The sequence below is a fragment of the Topomyia yanbarensis genome, chromosome 2, assembly GCF_030247195.1.
Source record: "Topomyia yanbarensis strain Yona2022 chromosome 2, ASM3024719v1, whole genome shotgun sequence".
Taxonomy (NCBI): domain Eukaryota; kingdom Metazoa; phylum Arthropoda; class Insecta; order Diptera; family Culicidae; genus Topomyia; species Topomyia yanbarensis.
The window spans coordinates 342,336,856-342,362,822 of NC_080671.1; the positions used below are offsets into that span (position 1 = coordinate 342,336,856).

Sequence of the window (25,967 nt, forward strand, 5' to 3'; positions counted from 1 at the left end):
CCAAAATGGAGGCTTCGGGTATCTTGGAATTTTCAATACCTGCTGACCACCATCTTTCGAATGATATCCATATTGATGATGGTTTTCACAGTTTTGGAGTGATGGCTGTGCAAAAAAAAATCAAAACGTAAATATTTGATTGTATTAAATGTTTTTGTGCCCGAATTCACAATAACTTACCTACATAAAGGTTGGAATTTTAGCATTTCGGATTCTCCTCATTGGTAACTAGCACCAGGGTTTTGTGCCAGTTAGACGATAAATGTAAGCTGTCATAAAAATTGGCACTAGTTAGACGATAAATCAAAATAAATCATTCGTCTTACATGGTATTTAAGCAACTGGCATGTTCCGAGTGATGTCTCAAATAGCCAAGAACAGAAGTTTGCTGATGAGAATACTGAATTTGAACTTGTCTTTTAGTTCGAGGTTCAAACTCCCGGCACCCAAAACATGTACTTAGGTACCCGAGATATCACTCGAAACCAGCCAGTTGACTAAGCATCACGCAAGACGTATGACTTTTCGGATTTAGCATCTAACTAGTGCTAATTTTGGTGCTAATTTAGATTTATCGTCTAACTGTCCCAAAGTCCGGTGCTAATTACTGAAGAGGAGAATCCGAAACGTAAAAAAATCAACTCTTTCAAAATGGCGCCAATCATCAATTTTCATCATCTACTGACCAGGGATGCCACACTGAAATCGGTGTTTCGGAAAATAAATCTTTTTGCCATTTGTGATGAATTTTAAATAAATATGTGAAAATCTGCGTAAATTTCCAAAAATTCTGTGAAAAATCACAGTATATGCAAAAATCTGTGAAAATCTGGAAAATTTCAATCGAAATGCCAAAAATCTGTCGTCTGTAAAAATCTAAATCTTCAATACGACGCAGTGCCACAAGTAGTACTTAATTAGTTACTTTAAGTACCATAAAATACATTAAATATCGCAAATATTTAAAAAGTACGCGTCAAATTCATTTTACTCTAATTACAGAAAAGATTTTAAGTACAGCAACTTCGTATTTTAAATACGCAAAATATTTTAATTACCGTCATTATGTACTTTAAATACTTTAAGTACTCACACATCTACGTTAATTACATTAAGTACCTCATTAAGTACAACAGAAGTATTTTTAAATATTTTCATTATATACTTTAATTATATTCAAAATATGTTTGGTATTTTCAATACGACGCACTCAAACCTGCTAGTGCTTGCCCCTCGGTTTTGTTATAATCGGAAGCCATTCTGGATTCAAAATTGGTGCCAATCATCTGTTTTCATCGCCTACTGACTACAACCTCTCAGATAACACCAGTATTAATGATAGTTTTGTGATAGTCGGAAGCCACCATCTTGTTTTTTTTTAAATTGCCTATACCCTGTATGTATTTATTAACTTGCTTGGAGCTGTTTTCGTTAAAATATTCATGGAATGGTTTATTGGGATGGTCCATTTCCATAAGCTGAGACAGTTCAAATTAGTTTTGAATTGAAACTAAACAGCTAAAAAGTCAAAAGACCAGAAACATTTGTTTAAAATTGATATTTTACCAAACTGCCAAGTAGCTAATGATAATTTGACAACTATGGAACCTCGGCTAAGAGATGTAAGATCCAATGCCCATAATTTGCCAAAAGTCCCCATGATGCCAAAGCTATAGGTTCTTAACCCATTCATGCCCATGTTGTTTGTGGACAACAACCTTTTTAAATAGCTATAACTTGTGATTGAGGCAAGATTTGCTCACAAAAACAAGTAAGGCTAATAAATGTGACTATTGCCTTTCATTTGAGTATTAATAGTTACAAGGATCAGCTCTAGAACTGAAGTTATTGCAATTAGTCTCATTGGATTCCGATGGAGCAGTGCTGCCAAGGACAGTTTACATTGGCGACAGAAAATAAATTTTTCATATATCTTCGTTATGTTGCAATATTATTGAAAACTGATAAAACTTATCAACTTAGATTGTTTTTGGGAACGTTTTCCACGCAATTGGACTATTGTAAATATTCTAGGAAAATTGTATTGAGCATTGTAAGGTAAAAATAGTTTTGAAACCCTACATGCACTAGAAAAAAGTTGGGCATGAAAGGGTTAATGTAGTAATCAGACACTATACTTCCAAAATTATGGTTGCGCAATATTTTTTTAAATAATTCAACATCAATTAATTTGTTTTTTTTTTTCAATCCAACTAATTTTGGTTGGGGGAGGGGGTTACCTCCAAAACTCTCCCTGGCTACGCTACTGGCTTTTGCATTGCCATAATGGTGAAATACATAATCCAGTTTATAACATATTAAAAGTACATATTCGGACAATCCAGATACCGCAATGACAGCAAGGTTCCGTTACGAGTGTTGGTCATTCATTGAGTAAACGCGCTAGACTAACACAGCCAGTGTTGGGAAATTATCAAAAAATCAAAAATCGGTAACGCATAAAATTACTACTGATTCTCTTACTCGATATTTATTATCAGCAAAATCACGGATGAGTTTAGCAATACAATGAAAATGTGAAATCCATTACGCCTTCTTCGATCTCATCATCGTGATAAGTTTTTCTTTCACACGCACTCATAAAATCATCTAAAGAGAAAATCAATCTCTCCAATTATCAATGATGTATGATATTGATGATTTTATTATGCGCATAAACTACTATATCAGTTTCGTTTGCCATTTTGCAGTAGCTGCGATTGAACAACTAGAGCTGAATATAACGGGAGATGCGGGAAGTTAATTAGAGCCCAACACATTTGTTTAGGGGGAAAATATTCTCGTATGCAGCGAACCAAAATATTAATTTAACGTTAGTACAAATAGTACATGTCCCTATACTATTAAACATGTTTGAGTGTTAGGATTTTAGTTGACCAACAGGGCTTACATCGTGATCGCCGAAGCCGCCAAAACACTAGAAACCCGGAAACTTCACACGGTTTCTCTGCTTTAGGGAGTTTGAGTGAGTGTAACACCGACTACACCAGTGTAGTGCATTGTCAAAAACGAAAATGTCATTAGCTGTGTCTTCTACTAATAGAGCCTACAAAATACGATGAGAGCGTTTAGCCATAGACAGATCATCCAACGGTGAGAAAAATTGTTCACGATTTTTCAATAAAATTTCTTCTACTCAAATGTGTAGCAATCACGTGATGATTTTATTTTGGTTACCGTTGCGTGAACAGTTATGGGTGACAACGGGCACATAAAATTGAAAACGAGAATACTAGATCAACATCGCTCTCTGTATATCAAGTTATAAGGTTTGTGATGTCAGGTGGTAATAATGAAAACGATTATCATCGATGATTTTTTTCGACGGTGATCATTGATTTTTAATTTTTTGATTATGATTATGACAACACTGAACACAGCACGATTCCCGCTTACATTTTTGGTATTTGTCAAAATCTCGACAAACATATGATTACGGCCTAAAAACCAACTGTCAAAATCCACTTTGAATGGAAATTCCAGACAAACTATTACTAGTCGAACATAGTTCAAAACAGTTTATGAAAGAGAAAAGTTTTCTCTTTCATTTAATACCAGCATCTGTGATTGGCGTGTAATGGTTTGTCCGGAATTTCCATTCAAAGTGGATTTTGACAGTTGGCTTTTAGGCCGTAATCATATGTTTGTCGAGAAATAATTGCTATTTACGTATTCCAAACTTGTCGCTGGCGAGCATGCTATGAAATGCTGTATAATAATTTTGGCCATCTGCTTGATTCGTTCTCTATTTATCCGATGTGTTGGGTTGTTGGTCCAACAAACGACCAAGCTCTTTCACTGCGATTGCTGTCAAATTGGTGTAAATAAAAATAGTGTCTGAATTGAATATTACGAATAAAACGAATAAACGCCATTACGTGATGTAAAAAGCTGGAACGAATAATAAGGAGGTTCTGATATATCTAAAGATTGTCAACAACTATATACTACCAGCTGTAAATCCTAAAACAACCCTTAGAAACTTAATTGAAAACATCATTCCTGATGAATAATTTCAGAGAAACTAAAATATATTATTGCTACCCTACCAGTTCGTTTCATTGCGACTAGTCACCATAGTTGCCAAATATATTAATAACCTATCATGGAGGTTATAAGAATATTCTTATTGGAATTAGTTAGTTGCTAAAGCGAGAAACGGTCATTCCTACTATTCGTGGATCTAGTTGGATTTATATTTATCCTTGAAAATATTTTTAAAATGTCTTATTCTTGATTTAAATGTGAACAATCTAATCCAGACATCTAAATCTAAAGCAGAGCACCTCTATGATTTATTTTCGTTTGTTTACTTTACTCATTCCACATTCGCTCGCATTCTAGTTTACAGTGACGTTTGACCTAAATTGACACTTGCATGTGTATCTAATTTGACACTTGCTTTTATATCACAGATCTAAACAATTGAATTATTCGACAAACCGAAATAATAAAATTCGATATTAAAAGAATTGAATCAAATTTTCAAGTATTAACAACAAAATGTTATCCAGCAAAATGAACGCAGAAATAATGTAGTTGGGTAGGCAACACTTTTGCTGCTCCGTATAACAGTTTCAGGCGTCACGTACTGATAGCGCACACATGAAAAAACGTTCCGAATTTCCTCTTCTCGGCACCGTGTTTCATCGTTTTTACGGAACATTGCCAGAAGATGGTACAAATACTTGCCATAATCTCGCACAAACACAACTGGTGAAAGTATAAATGGCAGCTCGGAGTGTAATATGTCCGCTTGGCACCAGGAAACGGCCACAGCCGTATCGATTCCTAACCGAACGGAAAGTTCCATCCGTACGGGGGTAATAAAAACATGAGTATAACAACAGCCACCCTTAAAAGTTGAAAGTTTTAATGTTTCTCCCCGGGTACTCCGAGTACTGCAAGAAGCAACCGGGGGATGATCAAGATTTATAACCTGCTTCCATGCGGGTCGTTGCCTTTTTTATGACCGTTCGTCCTGTGAATTCAGAAGACCGTGTTCCGTTTCGAATGCCAATGGAAGAATATTCTTATCAGTCAACAATCCATACCTTTTTAGCACACTTGCAGCCGATGAAAGTTCATTGTCTGATTAGATTTTCATCAGTCCATCGCTGTTATACTGATCGTATGTTTCACTCTTTCTTACTATTTTCCGGTTTGACAACTGCCAACTGCGGAAGGATTTCACTTGTCACACTTGTCACAGTCATATACGCCTGCCTGCCTGCATGTCTGTCGCTGACAGCTAAGGCAATTTTTTATTGGTAACAGACAGTTTATGTTCTTACGTTGCGGTTTTCCTGTGATTGATCTTCCTTTTTCCACAATAGATGAATTTCTTATTTTATTTGTTACTGTTCAATTCACCAGGATGACAAATTTTGAACTGTAAGTTTGTTGATTTATAATGGTGAAGCGTTTCTGTTAGTATTTTTATCGGAACTGAGTTCAAGTAAAGAGCATACTATTCGCGCAATATATCACCCTTTGCTATGCGGCTGTTTATCATTCGTGGCTATCAATTCACCTAGCAGTGAAAAAATATGTTAAAAATTGTTGAGTAATTTATCTACCAAAAATATTTTTCAGAACCTAAAGAAAACAAAATTTCGCAACATTTAAAACATGTTCACATGTTCGCAAAAAAAAAACTTTCTATCCAGTGAAGCTGGTCGAATCCATTCACTTTCCACCATGCGCGAACAGTAAGAAAAGGTCTTCAATTTTCGTTCGTCTATAAACACACTTGACTGCCGCTACCGCTCGAATTTTGCACCAGCCGGCATCCGGGATGCACTAGCGCGGATCACTCTAGGTACGATTGAATCGCATCGAAGTGATTTTCAATTCCCAACGGCACATGATTAATGGATGCTTCCGACCATATTGAAATGGCGTTGAAAATGGCAGCCTTTTTTCGCAATCAACCAGGCACCGTGGACGGACAAAATTTCGAGCCGAAGCAGCACCAATTAAGCTGACTATTCTGTTCCACTTGACGTTTGCGAGCGAGAGGTCGCTGTTCTAGCACAAGATTTTTCACTTTAAATAAGGTTCCTTGCACCTTGTATCACATATTTCAAGTTTGACTTTACCCGAGGAGCACACCGAACGCGACTGCAGCTGCCATTCGAAAGCAGACACCACAGACATATACAAGCAGACTTCGGCGACAGAGGGGAGATCAAAGATACCGCACTAACATTGGAAAATTGCTTGAAATTACTGAATTTCGGAATGTATTATCAATAAAATACATCGATTCGAAGCGACATTTCCAATTCTTGCAGATAATTGTTTGAAAACCTCCAATTCAACGTACTTTTCGCTCAGTTTCCGATAGAAGAGAACACTTCACCATTATAGTGACAGGGAAATTATTCATAGCCAGAAAATCGATGAACAGGAACACCGTTCAACTTTGGTACTTTTTTTCACTTTTGCACTGCTTTTCAACTAATCCGCCATTAAAATCTTGCTATAAACTCCATCAAGTAAAAATCGATCGCAAGTATCCTTTTAAATCGGTAATAATCCAACCAAAGTATCCACTAGAAAATACCGAATCTAGAAATTGTCCATGTACAAAAGTGTATGCGGATAGACGTCAAAACTGTACTACAACAGCATCGGGTTCGTTCGACCAGCACTGTCTGCTGTCGCTGTGTTTGTGCTGGCTGGCAGCGCTATCTGTGTGGCTTCGCTTCATTTTCCGTTCAGACCACTGTGCCACAGTGCAGTGCTGCTAACCTAACTACAACCTACAACAACAACGACGACGACGACGACGCAAACAAATTCACGGACGGGTCCATCCAAGAACTGGTTTCGTTCGACACATGGGGCTGGTGCTCGCTGCCGTACATGTACGATGGTGGCCAAGATGGCGGGTAACTGTGCGAAAACTGGTCCGAAAATCGATACTGGCGGCCTTGCGCGGTAAAGGGATGACGTTTAAAAGTTTATAAAATTTGGTTAAAGATGTCATATATCATGTTTGACTGTTTAAACAAGCGTTCTAGTTTCTTTTAATATTTGTTGGTTATTTTTGTTAAGTATAGTTTGCAAATCAGATGAATTGATCAAAAATCACTGCTACACACGATGAGAATGGTATGGGTACTAGTACCAATGAAACGAGTTTGGTGGAAGCATGGTGCGACTACCAACGGCATCCAAACGTGATTTTATGTGTCTCAAATTGCCTTCAATTAAGTTGTTATCATACAATATTCAACAAACGCGATCGAGCAAATAGTTTTTGAGCTAAGTACAGCTTTCAAGTCTTTTTCTCGTGACATAAAAGTTTTTATAATTAGTTTTTCATACGAAAAAGGAGGTCACACAACACGAAAATGTTAAACCAAACAAAACAAAATCAGTAATTATCAATCGTTTACCCTGCTCGATCTGGTAACGTACAGATTATATCAAAATATAACTTATCTAAATTCTAGACCAATAAAAATTTTCTAATAGCTAACTTATAACTGAGATTTCCATATTATTTTTTAATAGGGCTAATGTGATTTGAAAACACACTTTTGTTTTAATGATTTCTCTTAATTTACTATAATCTCAGCGCCGAAAACAATTGAAATTGCTTCTACGAAAGATAAAGATTAAGACCAGTAGTTTTCAACCGTTTTCGATTCATGTACCTGTTTCCGAATATTGATCCTTATCATGTACCCTAGAGTGACAGGAAAAAATGACCTCTATCGGCCCACCCCTGAGTCGATGTCTAGTCCCGCCAGGAGCACCTGTTCCAAATTTGAAGCAAATCGGACAAGTCTAGCTACCGGACCAACGTATCTGAAGTTTGTATGAGATTTTTCGACAATTTACATGGAGAAAAGCCACTAGCTCATGTTTTCGCCGCTAGGTGACACTGTTCGCATCGTATTAGCACTGTAAGTGAAAATAAGAAAAATAATTTAATTGTCTACAACTTTGTCGAAGACTGCTAGTGAATCCGGATGTGTCAAAAGAAGTTATTAAACTTTTAGCGAAGTGATGTCTGAGTCAGTTTTCCATGGGGCCTGCATGGTTGTATATCAGTGCTCGATTCGCACGAACTAAACATTTTTGTGAAATAGCCGTTATATTTAGCTCAATAGTATGTTCAGAAGAATTATAGTAAATAATAGGAGTCATGTTTTGGTTATATAATTTTAGTTCCACATAGTACCACATAGAGGGCGCCAACACTAACTTTTCATAGAAGAGAGATAGAAATTAGGTGTCTTCCACAAAGTTGTAGAACAGGCATTTTGCAATATTTCTCCCGAACATCTCGATATTCTATCTATCTTCTATGAAAAGTTACTGTTGGCGCCCTCTATGCGGTCACATATGGAACTAAAATGTTCCAAGCAAAACATAACTCGTATTATGTGGTATAATTCTCCTGAGCATACTATTGAGCTAAACCTAACGGTTATTTCACAAACATGCATAGTTCGTGGGAATCGAGTACTGATACACAATCATGCACTGCTAGGCCCCATGGAAAACTGACTCAGACATCACATCGTTAAAATTTTAATAACTTCTTTTAACACATCCGGATTCACTAGCAGTCTTCGACAAAGTTGTAGACAACTAAATTATCTTTCTTATTTTCACTTACAGTGATAATACGATGCATACAGTGCCACCTAGCGGCAAAAATGCGAGCTAGTGGGTTTTCTCCATGTAAATTGTCGAAAAATCTCATACAAACTTCAGGCACGTTGGTCCGGTAGCTAGACTTGTCCGATTTGCTTCAAATTTGGTGCAAGAATTCCTGGTGGGACTAGGAATCGAATCGGGGGTGGGCCGATTGAGTTTTCAAAATTTCATTTTATTTCTGGGCAGTCTCATGTACCCCTTTGGTGAAAATTGCCAATCACCCTGTCAGAAAAAAAAAGATTTTCAATTGAATGAACGCCATAGTATTTCAATTTGAACTCTGTTCCTGAACTCTCTCACGCAGCATTTATCTTTGACTCACTGAACTAATATGTAAAGCTTTCCTACAGGAAATAACAAGTTAAAATTTACCCCGCATAATTCACCCCCGGCTAAAAACCATTGATTTAGACTAACGAATATTTTTCATGAAATTCCACTATACAGCGGAATAATGAGCTGTTTGTTTACAAAAAGCTCTTTTGCCCTTTTGACGAGTTAATATTGATTTGGTGACATTAAATAGGGTTACCAAATGGACTGAGAGCAAATTAAGGACATCCCTGCCAAATGTTATGCCAGTTATGTCACTTGAGCCAGAATTCTAAAAAAAATTCTGTCTCATTTTCCAACGGTTGAATTGGAACGTTGAATCTCAATCGAGACAAATTAGAATGGTGTATTACCAATACCGAACGAAGATACCACTTTGGCCAAACCTCATATTGAGCTATCCAACAAAATTTGGTTACTTCTGAGTAAAACAAATTTTGGTTGCCATGAGTCTCTGAGAGTATGTATTAACAAAAAAAATCGCTGAAAGGAATTGAAATTAATTCTCTTGGAATAAAGTTGATCTGAATAATTTAATTCAGGGTGATTCGTCATGAGATTTTTTTTTATTGCAGTGAAAAAATTGAAAAATGGAGTAAATCGCGAATTGTTTATTTGTCAATCGAAAGAACATTTTTTGCCAGATTTGTTTGAAAACAATTTCTTTTAAATGTTGACCATGTTGGCGCTTTAGGTAGTCCATTCAACTGGTCCAATTTTTGATGACGGATTCGAGCATTTCAAGTGGTATCTGGCTAATTACTCGAGTAATGTTGATTTCCAATGCTTGGGGATGTCACCGCCGCTATGTTTTCTTCACTGCGTGCTGGATGTGGTCGATTTGTTCGCTAATCATCCAATAACGAGAACTACAACGCTTACTTTTTGGTTGTATGGCGAATAGTTGAATCAGTTGGCCGATTATGTCGACCATATCATGGTCGGAGTGCATTAAACACATTTCCCACAGATCGCTGATTTTCGTAATATAGTTGAATAATTTGAAGATGGTGAGCCAGTGTAAGTCGTTACATAATGAAATGGCAAACAATACTAAACTACAATAGCATGACAGTTTGCAATTAGTACCCGTTACCCACTAGAAAATGCCCTGTTAAAAACTTCATGTTGAACCACTGAGACTAAAATTAAGGACATTTGAAGTAAAATAAGGACGCTTTCCAAAAACCTCGAAAATAAGGACATGTCCTTTAAAATAAGGACGGTTGGTAACCCTACATTAAAAATAAACAGATGTGAGGTTTCGTTGAATTTGTGGAAACATCTATCCAGTTTTAACCATAAACAGTACGGTTTCTAGTGAGATTTTAGATTGATGTGCACCGGTGTATGTAGTGGAGTGCACTGATTTGGAACCTTCTAGCAGAAGTGTCAATGGAACATATGCAGTTTTCTGCACTTCTGCTAGAAAGTGCAAAAATGGTGCAGTTCCAGTGCACTCCACTACACCGGTGTCAATCAATCGAAAATCCCATAGGAATCCACAAAAGAGGACGATTTCTTAGAGTGCGAGGAAGTAGAAACAAATTAATCTGTGCAAGAACATCGGGACAGTCAATATTACTACACAACATATCGAATACACTCAGATTTTTAATGCGGTTTTTATCGCGCGGTTTTAAACGAGAGTTGCTACGCGGATTTTCGAATAAACGCTGTTTTTTAGCGGATTTTCCAATCAACGTGGTTTTTTTACGTGGATTTTCTAATTTCCGCGGTTTTTTCAAAAATATTCGAAGTCCTTTTGAATGCAGAAGACTTTTTCCTGAAGTAAGAGTATTTACGGAATGTACTTGACGAGTAGGTGCCAAAAATTGATTTTTGATGCCATTTTTAGATCCAGGATGGCGACTTCCATTTTAGCATAATTCGCTATATCCCAATCAATACGGGTATTTTCGGAATGGTCTTGATGAGTAGGCGCCAGAAATGTATGTTTGACGCCATTTTGAAATCCAAGATGGCGACTTGCGGTTACGTAAAATTCGTTATAACCCATGCGATATGGATATTTTCGGAATGGTCTTAAAGAGCAGGTGCCAGAGATTTGTGCATGATGCCATTTTGAAAACCAAGATGGCGACGTCCGGTTTGGCGAACTTTGCTATAGCCCATTCAATATTTATTTTCAGAATGGTCCTGGCAAGTAGATACCGGAAATTTGAGTTTGACGCCGTTTTAAAATCCAAGATGGTGACTTCCGGGTTAGCGAAATTCGTTATAACCTAATAAATATAGGTATATTTGCAAGTTGAAGTTGTAATATAAATAGTCTTAATTAAATAGTTGAATTTACTTGAATTTCAGCATTGTGTTTAATTTGAATCAATTTAAATCACCAACTTAAACTCTTCTGGATGAACGCATAAAAATATTTAGCATTTCGCTGGTTTATGATTAGATACTATATTCGAGGAAGTTTTGGATGACCGCCCAGATTTTTCATGCGGGAACTTCAGTGAACCGGAAGTCGCAATCTAGAATTTTAAAATGACGTCAAACCTCGACCTTTGTCTCCTACTCGTCAAGACCATTGCGAAAATACCCATATCGCATGGGTTATGCCAAATTTCGCTAAACCGGAAGTCGCCTTCTTTAATTTCAAAATGGCGTCGAAAGTCAATTTCTGGCACCTACTCGTCAGGACCATTCCGAAATGGTTGGGTTATAGCGCATTTCACTTAATCGGTAGTAGCCATCTTGGTATTTGGACCTTAAAAAACTATTCCCTGACGTTTCGTCTTATCGTATATCAAACTATTAACCAACACTACGAGCAATCATATTGACTATTACACTTATGGTCAGTGCCACTTGTACCATTTACGGAATAAGTTGTTACGTAACGTTACCATTCAAAAATACCGATTTCTTCAAACAAATTTTAGGTCATATTATAAGGATGGTGGTGATCCTATAATCCATTTTTGCGGTATTACATTGCTATTGGATTATATATAACAAGGTACATTAAACATTCTACCATATACATTGCTCTAACACGCTGCACAACTAGTATAGTCTCACACTATACACAATTGATTTAATGTTTTTTATGCATTTTGACAAATCGTGACTAGGGTGTCCCAAAATGACATCATGTTAAAAATGTCATCGGGCTCACTTTTTAAATGAAAGGTTAGGGTATTAGGACCACTTTCTTCTTCGGAGTGAATTTGCTAAAATGCTCCCTACTGGTGGCGAATTTTGATTTTTTGAAAAATGGGCCGATTTTGGGTAAAATTTCAAATGCATGCCCCTTAAAGTGCTCCTGAACGACCTTAGATTTTTTTCAGCATTTTTTTATTTTCTGAAGGTCCTAATGGAGAAGTTTGGATAGTTAGTTTGTACAAATTTTGAATTATAAGAGCGCCAGAGCCATTAAAATTTAGTAAAAAGTGAAATTTTTGGTGTTTTTCAGTACTTTTTCTTCAAAACTGGGTATCTACAAAATTTTAAAAGTATAGAAAACACTTTATATAGTTGAGCCGAATACAGGGGCGTAATTTTGCTGAAGAAAGTGTATAGCTACGGCCAATGGGGTATAACTTGCACTTAAGTTTTTGTTAAATAACCTTTTGACATTTTATGATATTCATAAAAAATAACACTGTTCTACAAAATAAAACAACTAAAGTGGGCTTGGTCCGCATATTATTTTTCGGTAAATAGAAGGAAAATGATGAAAAATGGCGTTTTTAGCTTGTCTCTAGTACATCAGAATCGGTTTTTATGAGCATACGACGATTTTTTTTGAAAATTATTTTGTATACTAATAGCCACCTAGCAGGTTTGAAAATCACTACAATTAAACAAATATGTCGATTTTATGGCAAGTTATGGCGTATATTTGAAGGCTGAATTGATTGGCGTATTTACATTTTGTATATAAAGCTTTATTTTTATGTTAGGAACTTTAAAGTGGAGAAAAATTCAAAAGAGTGAGGTGAGTGTTGAAAAACTGATATTTACTGTTTAGATCACATAATTCCCAAATAGTCGAATTTGGGGCAAATATCCTCGAAAAAGTTTTACAACAGAATACAGCGCATCTTTTGACACAATTATTTTGTTGAAGATGCCTCCTAGAAGTAATTATGGAGAATTAACTCTTCAAAAAATAATTAGAGACTTGGCGTCATTAGCAAAGTTATCAATATTTTTATAATTTAAGTTACAAAAAAATCATCAGATGCTCATTAAACCTCGTCCTGACATACTAAAGACGTACAGAAAACATCATTTTTCATCATTTTCTTTCTATTTTTCGAAAAACAATGTGTGGTCAAAGCACATTTGAACTGATTTATTTTTTGGAATAGCATTATTTTCGATAAATTGCTAAAAATGTATAACCTTTGACAAAACAAAATCACAAAAACTTAAATAACTCACACCCCATTAGCCGTAGCTATACACTTTCTTCGGCAAAATTACGCCTCTGTATTCGGCTCAATTATATAAAGTGTTTTCTGTACTTTTAAAATTTTGTAGATACCCAGTTTTGAAGAAAAAATGTTGAAAAATACCAAAAAATTCACTTTTTACTGAGTTTTAATGGCTCTTCCGCTCTTATAATTCAAAATTTGTACAAACTAACTAACCAAACCTCTCCATTTGGATCTCCAGAAAAATAAAAAATGCTGAAAAAAATCTAAGACAGTTCAGGACCTCTTAAACAGGCATTAATTTGAAATTTCATCCAAAATCGGCCCATTTTTCAAAAAATCAAAATTCGCCACCAGTAGGAAGCGTTTTAGCAAACTCACTCCGAAGAAAGTGGTCCTAATACCCTAACCTTTCATTTAAGAAGTGAGCCCGATGACTTTTTTAACATGATGTCATTTTGGGACACCCTAATCGTGACGCAAAATAACCATACCATACCACATACCGTATCTATTGTTTGGTGTATTGTACTAACCGATAACCATTTCTCGAATAGTTATGGTTTTAGAGTGGCACTGTGCTATGGCCAAAATATGATGAGCGTGTCAAATGATGTCGATGTAAAAAGAACTTTATAAATTTCGCTTGTTTTTATGAAAACGGCCAATCCCTCATCGGTTTGAATGACTTTTTTATTCTATCGATTTATGGTGATCTGTGATTTGATTTGCAGTCAAAAATACAATTTTCTTTGTGAATATAATTCTATAAGCCACTTCTAATCAAAATGCTCTTAACAAACGTCTTCTGAAATGGAGTAATTCTCGAGATATTTAAAATTTTGTGTTAAAAACAATTATTTTATTTTATTACAACCTTTTCATAAGTTATTCGCGTTTCTCCATCAACAACAATAGGTATTTCAAAAAGTCTATAACATTTCCAGTAACTTTCCGTCTGACAACAAGGCAATATTGTAAACCATTTGAAAGCTATATGAAACAACCAAAATATGATTCAACCATATAGTTTAATCATCAGACCCTATGGTTGAATAATATTTTGATTGTTTTCGTATAGCTTTCAAATGGTTTACACCATCGTCTTGGTGTCAAAGGAAAAGTTACAGGAAATTGTATGGGCCTTTTGTAAGACATATTATTGTTGCTGCAGAAACGCGAATAACTTATGAAAAGGTCGTAAATAAATAAAATAAAATCGCTCTTAAAACAAAATTTAAAATATCTCGAGAACATTTCAGAGAAGTATTGTTATGAAAATTTTGATTTAAAATAGCATTTAGAATCATATTTAATGGGAAAATTTTATTTTTGACTATAATTAGTACATGAATTATGAAAATGTGCTGAAGCTTTTTGTTAGGAAAACTTTTTATTGATAGTTTCTCCATAATCCAAATACACTGAATAAGTTTATTTTACGTCTTTAAAACGATAAACATTGGATTGTTGACATTTTATCATGGGGTAATGCAAAACACTTTTAAAAAGAGCATAATTACACGAAATAATTGTTTTTATTTGAGCAAAATTCCAAATATTTCGACAACTTTCGCATTTCGGAAGATTTTTGTTAAATGCATTTTGGTTGAAAATGATACTTAATTAATGTAATATAATTACAGTTTTGTATGTCAATTAGTATGACATTTAAAAACCTGTATTAAGTTATTGTCAGAAAAACTTTTTTACCGATAAGTTCTCCATCATGCAATCACATTCAAAATGTTTCTTTTCTCTATGTGTTTTTGACAAATCGTCCAAAATCAAATTATGTGACAAATTATAAAAAATTACAAAATGCGTTTTTGGCTAGGGGCAGATCACTCTAAGAATGTATAACAAATTTGCATCAAATTAGAAAAAATGCATTTAATTTCCATTTTTGCATTAGCTTTGCACTCCCTCACAGAAAAGTTTGTTTAACAAACGTCCTACGTTGATCCACTTTGTTCGACGTTTTGTTAAATGTAGGGCTAGTTTTTCTGTAGGGTTTTGACGTCTTACACGCAACGCAAACAACATTGCACGCAACGCAAAAACATTGCACGCAACGCAAAATACATTATGAATTTCTATTTTGATGGAAATAAATGCATTTAATTTCGCTGATTTTTAAAAATACATCACAATTGATCTGCCCCTAGGTTTTGGTCATTTTAATTGTTAACAATTTTTTTTTTGGTAAGAATGACACAACATTTTTTTCAGTGTATATTTTTTTCGCACAGAATTATTCATTCCCTGTAACTCGTTCTCAGATAGTTCGCATATTTTTTCGAGTATGCTATTTGTGGAGACGGAGAATTTTGCGACTCATCTTATCTCGGAAAAGTTGGACATCGGATAAGCTTCTTTTCGCGTGAGTGAGAGAGAATTACAATGCCTGCCTAGTTCACATTTTGTATAACGATGGAGCTTAAGAATTTATTTTCAGTTTTAACCGATTTTCCATACTAATTTCCATATAAACTTTGAAATTTTTGGAGGGTCCGTAGACGCAACCGATCGATACCAAAATTTGCACAATTACTAAGGGCCATAAAAGGAATCAGTAGAGCCTGGTGGAGCTAAAAGTCAAAAATTGAACCAGTCTAGTGTACATCATCAAATTTGAAGTGGTAGAATGTTGCTTCAAAAAACCGGGCTGACATTCGTCGATGATGTCACACAGACACATTTTTCAAGCAAAACAGTTCAAAAGTGAGATTGGCTGCTGGCATCCCCGAGATGAACATATGCGGGAATACCACCAGTGTGTTTTCTGCTGCTCACAAACTTCAAGAACGTCGAGAAGTTCCGAAGGTTGCTTTGGACATGATTTATATCGCTGAATGCACGATTTGGCGAAGAACAGCTTTGTTTTCGTCGGTTTTGTGGCGGAAGTATTGCTTACATTGAAACTCAGAATTCCACCACGGATACTTGTAGTCCGTTTTAATGTTGACACGTTTCTTAGAAACTATGCGAGTATCTCGTATAAAGTACGGTAGAACACAACGACAGCATGATCCAGATAGTTTTCACTTAACAAATCAAACCAGTCAACAGCATCGAAGGCGCGGATACTTCCTCAAAATTGCAGCGATTGAAGTTAAAATTGAGGCCGTCGATGGTTTCGGCAAAAGCGTCTTCTGTTTCAACTGGCATATTAAAACTCAGCACGAAAGGTTTAAGATGAGCGTCTACTTTGAGTATAGAGGTTGGAGGCTCTATAAGTTCGACTAAATCGGCGTATGCCACGAATGCCAGATCGAGCGTTTGTCCATTTGCGTTAGTGAGAGAGTTGATTGGACACGGTGACTCAGTGACTATCGTTTCCGTGATAGCTATAGCCTGTTCGATTATGGCATTTGCATTTGAGATCATCGTCAAATATCCATCTGAGATGAAGAAGGTTGTTATCACCTACATTGAGTACACTGCCTGAACTATCATCGTCCAAAATTTGTTGAACTGCAGAAGAGCGGGCATTGCAAAGGGCTGGACTGCTGTTCGGCCGCAGGTATATACAACAAATATACAAAAAGCAATTTGATAGAGATATACGCATTTGTTCCAAGCATTCGAAACCAGGCATTTTTATTACAGTGCCGGTGAGATTATTTTTTGGTACGATAGGAACGCCGCCCCGGGGACTAAGTTGACTGAAGAAAAGTTGCGATCGCAACGATAGATTGTGTAGTTCATTGGACGTTCCGAGTTATGTATATCAGTGCGCAGTCAGGTTTCTGTGAGAACAACAACATCATTATCGCAAGAGGAGAGCGCCAACAAAAAGTCCTGAGATTGTGTTCTCATTCCTCGAACATTCAGATAGTAGACGAACAAGAAACCATCTGACTTATAATTGGAATCGGCGGCTTAAGTGAGCAGGCGCATCAAAGTTGTGCCGATGAAATGTCGGTTTGAAACTTGACTTGATCGGGGACTGGCAGCATGTGACGGAGCAGGCGCTACTTTGCTGCCTTCGGTGTTTCTGCTGCCTGTTGAGGAAGGGTGCTCGTGTTATCTTCGAACTTGCGGAATCGGATACCAACGGGCAGTCGTTGCTTTGTCCTAGTGGTGTTTATGTCATTCATTAGTGTTTCGGCTAAAAATCGGCAGATAACCTAGAATGGTTATTTTGCAAGAATTGTTATAACTCTACATTGAATGTTGTGGAATATCGAAGCAAACCATACATTAATCATAGATACCACAAGTAAGGAGGAAAACACGTTATAAGGAAAAAGTGATAACCAATCGAGTAACATCAACTCTCTAAATACACTCTAAATACACGTCGGTTTCTTACCTTACCTTATTTCTGTAGGGAGTCGAAAGTCTTCTCATGACGTTTAAATCCCAATTTAACCGCTGCTTGCTAGAACAATGTCCTTTGGAAACGTTTTGCACTGGGTTGATTCGTGAAATTCAATCGAGCTAACACGTACCCAAATCCTTCAACCAAGTCAGCTCATGATCACTGGTTTACCTACCTGCACTATTGGTTTTAGTCAAAGGTCAATGAAATATTTGGACTTAAACCACAGACTAACAGACATAACACTCGAAAACAATGCTTCGCCCGATTTAACGGTCATTTTAAATATATTTGTAGTTGGGATTATGACCACATTTGAAATTATGGCGCCACTGACATATGAACAAGCATATGGGGGATAGACCACTAGCCAAAATTGTTCCCAAACCTGAGGGGTAAGCCATCAGCAAATGAGTGTTTGGGACTGTGAATAAAAGGTGGAGCTAGTGTTCTGGGAAAATTACCGGATCGATGTTTTTTTGTGGGAATTCACTCATAGTGTTATGTCTGTTAGTCTGTGCTTAAACTATCGATTTTTCCTCTTAAGTTCTAATATTTTCCGACCATTTGTACTTTTGGAACCATTTTTGTGCTTCTTTGCTGGTTTTACACGAAGTTTATACCACTTTAATGTTTTCACCATGGTTCCAATTAGCTATCTTTGAGTTGAATGATGAGAAATTGAGTTTAAATGATGCCTTTGTGCACTTATTGAGGAAAGAACAAAAAAATGTCCTAAATGGATTTATAAGTTGTCAAAAAAAATAAATATAAGGTAGGTGACAATCACTAGCTATGAACAATCTTCTAAAATGTATGCAACCTTTTTTTTCTAAAGGAAAATGATTGGATGCACCATTTTGCGCATGACAATAACTAACTTAGATAAGTTTTTATTTAATGTTTCGTGTTCCACTCGTCAGTAACTGACACCAACACCAGTTAGACGATACTTCCAAACTAACACCAAATTGATTCCAGTTAGCTAAGCACAGAAGCCCTGGGTTGCTGATTAGTATAGGGAAGCTCCAGCATTGCCAACCTCTGAAAATACATCGTCTCATTTGTTCAATAGTGTAGCTGATTTTCTTCGGTTTTGGGGAAAACTGATTCAGGCGATTTTTGCGAGTCCTTCATTTATATTTTTGGTACAATATTATTAAAAAAGTTGTAATTAAAGCCTTGTACAAATTGTAAAAATAACTCAATAGAAGTGTAATTAACACAGAAGCAAAAAGAACATTCAATGGAGGTAGAATTTAATGGGAAAAAATTAAAAAATAAGGAACAAACGGTGAAAAAATAATAAACAGATGAAATGCAAATAGTCAAAGACCTACCAATACTAAAAATAGAAAAAAAAAACAAAACAACAAGATAAAATAAAACATACTATAATTAAAGCAATCAAGTTGAACAAAGCAAATAAAAAAGGAAATTGTAAAAATAGAAATATATTGCAAAACGATTAAAATAATGAAAAACGGGTAAATGTAAAATGAAAAATTAAATTATATGGACATGGAAAACAGGTAAAACGGCAACAGAAAGCAAAATGAATACAACGACAAACATAAAAACAAAGTTGCAAAAAATTATACAAATATAGAAATGAACCACGGCTTACATTTACCAGGCTGGCTCGTTAGAGTGTAAACATTTGACGAGCGGGCATCATATAAATCGTCGGCGAAAACAATTAGATGAAATCCATATATTGTTTGCTTCTAACGACACCCAGTAGATCACAAAAAAACTATACCGATGTCCAAAACCTTTGCTAGGAACGGTTAGGTATGTTTTCTAAAAATCACATAGATGCATTGATTATATCCACTGTGTCTAGTGCAATTATGGCGTAGTTTATGTCAAGAATCCGTTGCACATTATTTTTTCCACCCTAAGAGCTTTAACATTGTCACTTATCAACTTTCGAGAAATCCTTTTGTTCATCTCAACGATTTCTCTGGCGTCAACGAAACCTGTCAATTCGCGGAGTAGCAAGCCTCGTTTCTGTGAGCCGCGGCAATGAAAAAAATGGATCCACTGAGTTAGACGTAGAAATAAAAATAATACAAAATGTTTGAAATATAAGAAGAATAAAAACAGGAAATGGGAAATTTGTTATGAATGTTTCAAGATAGCACATTGTAATAAATAAATAAAAATAAAATAAATATGAATGTTGATTGCACCACATCGTCTAACGAGCCCCACAGTCCCCTTCATCGACGAGCGATCGCAGACCCGTTCCCTTCGTCCGATCAGAGGATTGTCAAGTGACAATAAGAAATGAAGGTCACACATCAATACTAGTTCCTTTAAGATAAGCAGCAGTCATTTCCTCATGAGACTTATAGTCAAGCAAATCTTCAAGTATACGATTTCATTAAAATTAAATTAATCATTTGCTACCCAGAATGTGTATATCGGAATTTGCGCTTTTAGGTATAGAAAAACCAATAACAATAGATTTATATACTTTGTAGAATACCTTTAGGTGCAAGAATACCCGCGAATGCACTCAATCAGAATTCTATACATAACCACTTAAATTCCCATATAGTAATAATTTTCGAACTTAAAAGTAGATTGAAATCTTAGATTAAATATAACGCTGGTTAAGGGGGTCTTCTACTCTCATAGTTTCAAAAAATCATTTTTTTCTTTGTTTAATTTCAATCTATATGTATCTGAGAATACGCCACAGAAAGGATTTGGTGAAAATCGTATTCCTTGGCATGTTTCTGGGAACCGAAAGGTACCCAACAAACATTTCGTGGTTTTTTAAACGTTTTAACAGTTGCTTTATTCAGCTCTAGCTGAACATTGTAGGTATACGTGTAATCATATATCGTTTATTCCACTCTTAAACATCCGGGATTTGGAGAATTTATTCAGCTTGTCTGATTAAGACACATTAAAGAACAATTCTTCAGCATATATACAGCCTGAAGAAAACCAGAGTTCAGCTTCATTAATAAACCTTTTCGTTACCGCTATTCAGCTGAGAAAATTATCATAGCAAAATTATTAAAAAGACGAAATGTCACAAGTTACACACGCTATCAATCTCTTTGGAAGCCATATACTTTTATTAGTGTTACGTTACAATTAGAGAAAAATTGTATTACCTTGTTGGAAGTCATATCACGTACCTGGATCCGAACCAGCAACCTGTTGAATATTAAGCACTTACCTTACTGTCTGCACCAATCTTGCATACATCGAATGCTTAAGATTTCACCGATGTACCGAAAAGTCTAGGCTGCTGAATAGAGTCTGTACAAAGACTACATTAGCCTTTTATAGATTTGAGTGAATCTAGTTGGCTTGGGTTCAAATCCCAACCTACGATAATTTTTTTATGCGATAATTTTACGAACATTTGGAAATTTTAAATTGGACAATTTACTAATTTCAAAAACTAATGATTGTAGACGTTTTTGTATCCAAGATGAGGACTTACGGATGTCACACAACTTTTAGACAAGTTAAAATGAGTGTCATATGAAAGTGGTGGTAACTGAATGATGGATTGAAGCCATTTATAATTCTAAGGTGGCAATCTCATTCATTTATTTGCCATACCATTTGGCAAATGGTACATGGAAACAATTCTGATGTCAAAAATTTACAGCATAGTTCGAACAAAAATTTTCTCTTGTGTTCAATAAGTAAGCAGACCATTTTGAATTAAAAGGTAAATTTACGTAAACAAGAGCGCGTATGATTTGGCAAGCTTTTACATTGAAAAACTGTAAATCGTTGGTTTCAAATGCTGAAAACTCAGTAGATATAAAACAGCAAAATAAATTTGCTATTGTTATTGTTTCTAAACCATAATATATGAAAACATCTCGATTGGAATATACCGAAACACTTAGAAAATATACTGTTTTCTCGCTTGAAAGATTTACGAGTACAGTTGTCGCCAATATAATAATCATATGTTATTCCAGGGACTTTATAGTCCACAGATAGGCACTTACTTCGAAATAGGAATGGGCGATGTAGAAACGAATTTTTCAAAATCGATGTTGTTAACTTAAAAAAAATGATCTGGTAAAATCAATTTTTGTTTCAAAATTGTCATTGAATCGAGATTTTTTTGATTTTTTTGTTTCTTACTTCTTTGGTTGAATAAAAGCATTAATGCTGTCGCTGCAACATTTGTTAGTAGTATAGTTCAGCCTAGTTTGAAGTGGCAAATATTGGAGGTTAAATAGGCTGAATAACCATATTTAATGAATATAAGTTGTGCTGGTCAAATTAGGTTTGGAATGATTTTGAGTTTGAAATACATATAAACTTGAAACAAATTTAGAATTTCTCAAAAAGAAAAAAAATTCGGAGGGGTCCGGCCCCCAGGATTCTCCTCCTGAATCCGCCACTGTTTTCATGGTATTGTGTACGTTCCCAGAATGCTTCGCGTTGCTCTGTACATGTGTACAGGTCTTGAGAACGTATTTCGCGGCTTGATCTGTAGAGGAAGCGCAGACTAATCATGAGTTATCCAACAACTACAGAAAAAGGTGAAAAACGAAAAATGTTGGTCGAAATAGTTAGTCACATTTTAGTCCGCCATGTTGGAATCGGCATTTTTTTTCTTTTTATAGATATTAAATCAAATTACATATATTAAATCATTACAAAATACATATTCATACATCGGCACAATTTACGGACGATTTTTTTTTTGAAATTCATTTGAAATTTGACATTGCTTTGAATTCCAATATATTGGTCAAATAAGTAAAAATTATTAATTTCTTTGTATTTCTACGATTGTTTGGAATTTCCTCTAGTTTGGATTGCCCGTTGGGGAAATCTTGACTCTATTATATTTTGTTGATAATAATTAACGTGAAGCGGTTAACAGTGTGAATAAAATTGTCATTGCCGGTGGTATGATTTACATTACGAGTTGTTGTTTTCTGATATGAGTCTGCAATCAACCTGTTGTACTAACCTTGTACGAGTTCTTAAATTTGTTAATTAATATCTTATACAAAGTAACGAAATATATTCCCCTCACAATAAACATTCTCGCAGCAGATGTAGAGTACAATAATTCACTACTTACCAGAAAGAAGATTTTTATGGCCCCTTAAAAGCAAAATCGATTCGGGATTCAGTCTGAAAGTAAAACATACAAAGTTTTAAATTAATGTGTTTTTTATGAACCGATATCTATATCATCTAAGGGATCTAAAACTTAAAGATGATTTTCCACCGGACTCGTCTGTGCCAAAGAAAAATGACGAAACAATATCGTTTCCATTAACAGCCTAATTCACCAGCTTACCACCCAATTGTCTCATAAATCAGTAAAACTTCATAACTAAATGTTGCCTGTGGCCTGGAGCTGTCCATAAGTAGAAGAACCTCGCGTTAACCACATCTTCACCCCCCAAACAGCCATTGCTTGCCGTTCTGTGCCGCAAAACTGTGCGATGTATTCGAAAGGAAGGTAAACTTCCCTTCCGACAGCCATCGTTTATCGAATAATGTTTTATCAAAGCGGAGGAAAAGAAAGAGAGGAAATAATGAAACTTATAATAAAAACACCATCATCTCGGATTCCCATGATGGTAAAATTTTACGGTGCCGTTAGGACGGTTTCTCTCAAAAGTGTGGCCGCATGCTGCAATTACCTTTGTAGCATCAGCGAGTGGTCGACGGACGTATCGCACTACTGCTGGTTTGGGGCAGAATTTCGCTGCTCCGAGTTGGGTGGACAAAAGTTTTATCAACTTCCCGCAATGCTCGTCCAAGTAACAATAAAGGTTTTATAGCATTCTTGACGTTGGTCTTAAAAATAAGAGTGTAGTGTGCTATAAAATTTGAATTCTTAATAAGGTTTGCTGTCGTTAGGAGATCCCTCGGAGTGTGAACTAATTCCTTCGTAAGATATATGATTTAGACGATTTCTGTATGTATCATGGTTTACCCTGATCCTATTGTTTCTAATTACCATAATAGAAATCTATTACTACGCCGCTACAAGAACACCCTAATCGTTTACCCAGATTGCTGTACCCGTCCGTGCATGGCATATAAATGAGTAGGTATTAATCACTTTGATGGCTTATTTCCGGAGTTCTCATTCACACAGAGGAACGCAAGGGGCGACCAAAAATCAACTCTCAGGAGTCATCTCCAAAGAGAAGAAAATTTCGCGATTTGGTAGGAATTGGGTCAGAGTTTTTGCCAACACGGATGGGATCAATAGCAATTAGACGATCATTGGAAGATCGGTAAATCAGTAAAATCTTATAACTAAATGATGCTTGTGACCTGGAGTTGTCCATTAGAAGAAGAACCTTGATTTAGCAACATCATCACCTCCAGCCATTGCTTGTCGTTCTGAGCTTATGCGACCACCCTTGGCTGTTACTCAGTTATCGATCTGGACTAGTTACACAGGAAATCAGTAGATAATCATGCTTGGGAGTAGCAAAACATCTTTCAATGCGCAACTCCTGGTAATCCTAAAGTGTTTATTGATCAATACCGGGGCCGGCCAGGCCCGAACGTAGGTCGCAGAAAGATATTTGCTTTTGCTAGACGCTATATATCCCAAGTAACCATAAGCATTAAGCCATTGCACTATATTGGCTATACATTTGCACTAATGTTGCATTGAAACTCCATTACAGCATTAACAACGCAATACAGCTCTATATTAGCACCAATAATGCATAACTGCACAGCCGACATATAGCATTATCGCTTGCTCTATATGTGTATATAAAGCTGATATAACGCGTACATGCTTCAAGGATCTTTAAAGCATGTAAGCTGTACAAGTGCATTTAATGCCATTATAAAGCATATAAAAAGCTGATATAATGCTATTGTAATGCTGTGGGGTTATCTGTTATGCAACTCTTTTTGAAGATTATATTCGGCATATTTCATTTCAATCGAACATATGCAATATAGTCCAGGGAGCAAACGCAGCGCACTTACCGTGAAGGACGAGACAAGGTACCTCAGTTCGAGACTTACTAAAGGTAATTTTCGTAAACATTCATATCATGTGAGAACGAAAACACATTAAGGATATTCATTACAATGCATTAGAACAGAGTCAATTACGGTTTTAAACAGAACATTTTATTTTAATTTTTTTCCTTTTTGCTCATCATACCGAAAGGAAACATAAGAAATGGTTTTAAAACCTTGGCGGCAATGACAGCCAACCGAAGCATTTAGCATCAGTAGTGCCAATATAAGGCTTTCAAATTTGACATTTCTACGCTGGTGCTATATAATAGCATTAGTACTGCAGAAACGAGCTGTCAATCTCTGCATAGTAATAGCACCATATTTCGCCTTTTCTGGCATTATACCAGCATTATATCAGTATTTAGGGCTTCACGGCTCTTTAGGACAGCTTTATATGTGGATCTAAAGCAGATATTAGACTACGTTGTAATGCTTATTGGTTACTTGGGATACTTGCTTTTGCTAGAGGCTGTATATACTACTGCGCACTCCACAAGTACCACGGGAGGAGGATATTTGTTAGGAAGCATAGAGGGGTGCAATTCTTCACCAAAGAGGTGACTCCACTATCTGGACTAGATATCGACCCATCAACTCATGGACCGGGAACGAACGGCTTTATTTCCTTTCCGGAGGAAGACGTGACCAAAGATTTTTTCACCTCAGACAAATCTCAACGACCTCGGCTGGGATTGAACCCAGACCAACTGGGATGGGTGGCGGTCACGCTTACCACTCAACCCCCGGCGCCGTCAACAGCCATTTCTTGTCGTTCTGTAGTTCAAAACGGTGAATCGGTAAACTTTGAATTTTTCTTTTTTGCGTAACTTCCCTATCAAAATGAGAATCTAGGACAGCTCATGCTGTAGACATGTTCATTTCGTACACAAAGAGGGGGAGGCTATGGCTCCCCCTCTAATATATTGGTACAAAAATTTTGAAAGAAAATATGATAAAGACATGCGAGACAAATAAAATTTAAGCGCTGATAATCTAATATTGTTTTAGCAGAATTTACGACACATGCTTTGGGAAACTTTCAGATTATTTTAAAGATTTTCCTATTGTTTTTCTTCTAATTTACTTGACACGGCTCAATGTGTTAGTATAACCGAGCCGTGAATCTTACAAATTTTTACAAGATCTTAAACATAATGTTACTGCCTGTCCGTCGGGTGTTGTTG

At 36.1% G+C, this 25,967-nt stretch overlaps 2 protein-coding genes across 11 annotated transcripts in view; both read right to left on the reverse strand.

Moving 5' to 3' along the window:
* LOC131684099 (probable serine/threonine-protein kinase mps1) overlaps positions 1 to 6,719 on the reverse strand; it is a 52,620-nt gene extending 45,901 nt beyond the window's left edge. Inside the window, exons 1-2 of one of the 9 annotated variants that reach the window (XM_058966669.1) lie at positions 6,456 to 6,719; positions 5,076 to 5,342 (exon numbers count right to left, since the gene is read on the reverse strand). The gene's annotated coding sequence lies outside the window, so the exon portion shown is untranslated. The other 8 variants (XM_058966666.1, XM_058966663.1, XM_058966662.1 and 5 more) reach the window with 8 other exon arrangements.
* The window catches only part of LOC131684094 (protein tincar), a 487,885-nt gene that overhangs the window by 322,155 nt on the left and 139,763 nt on the right, over positions 1 to 25,967 (reverse strand). For both annotated transcript variants that reach the window (XM_058966650.1, XM_058966649.1), the window contains exon 3: positions 22,856 to 22,908. The gene's annotated coding sequence lies outside the window, so the exon portion shown is untranslated. The remainder of the gene's footprint in view (positions 1 to 22,855; positions 22,909 to 25,967) is intronic.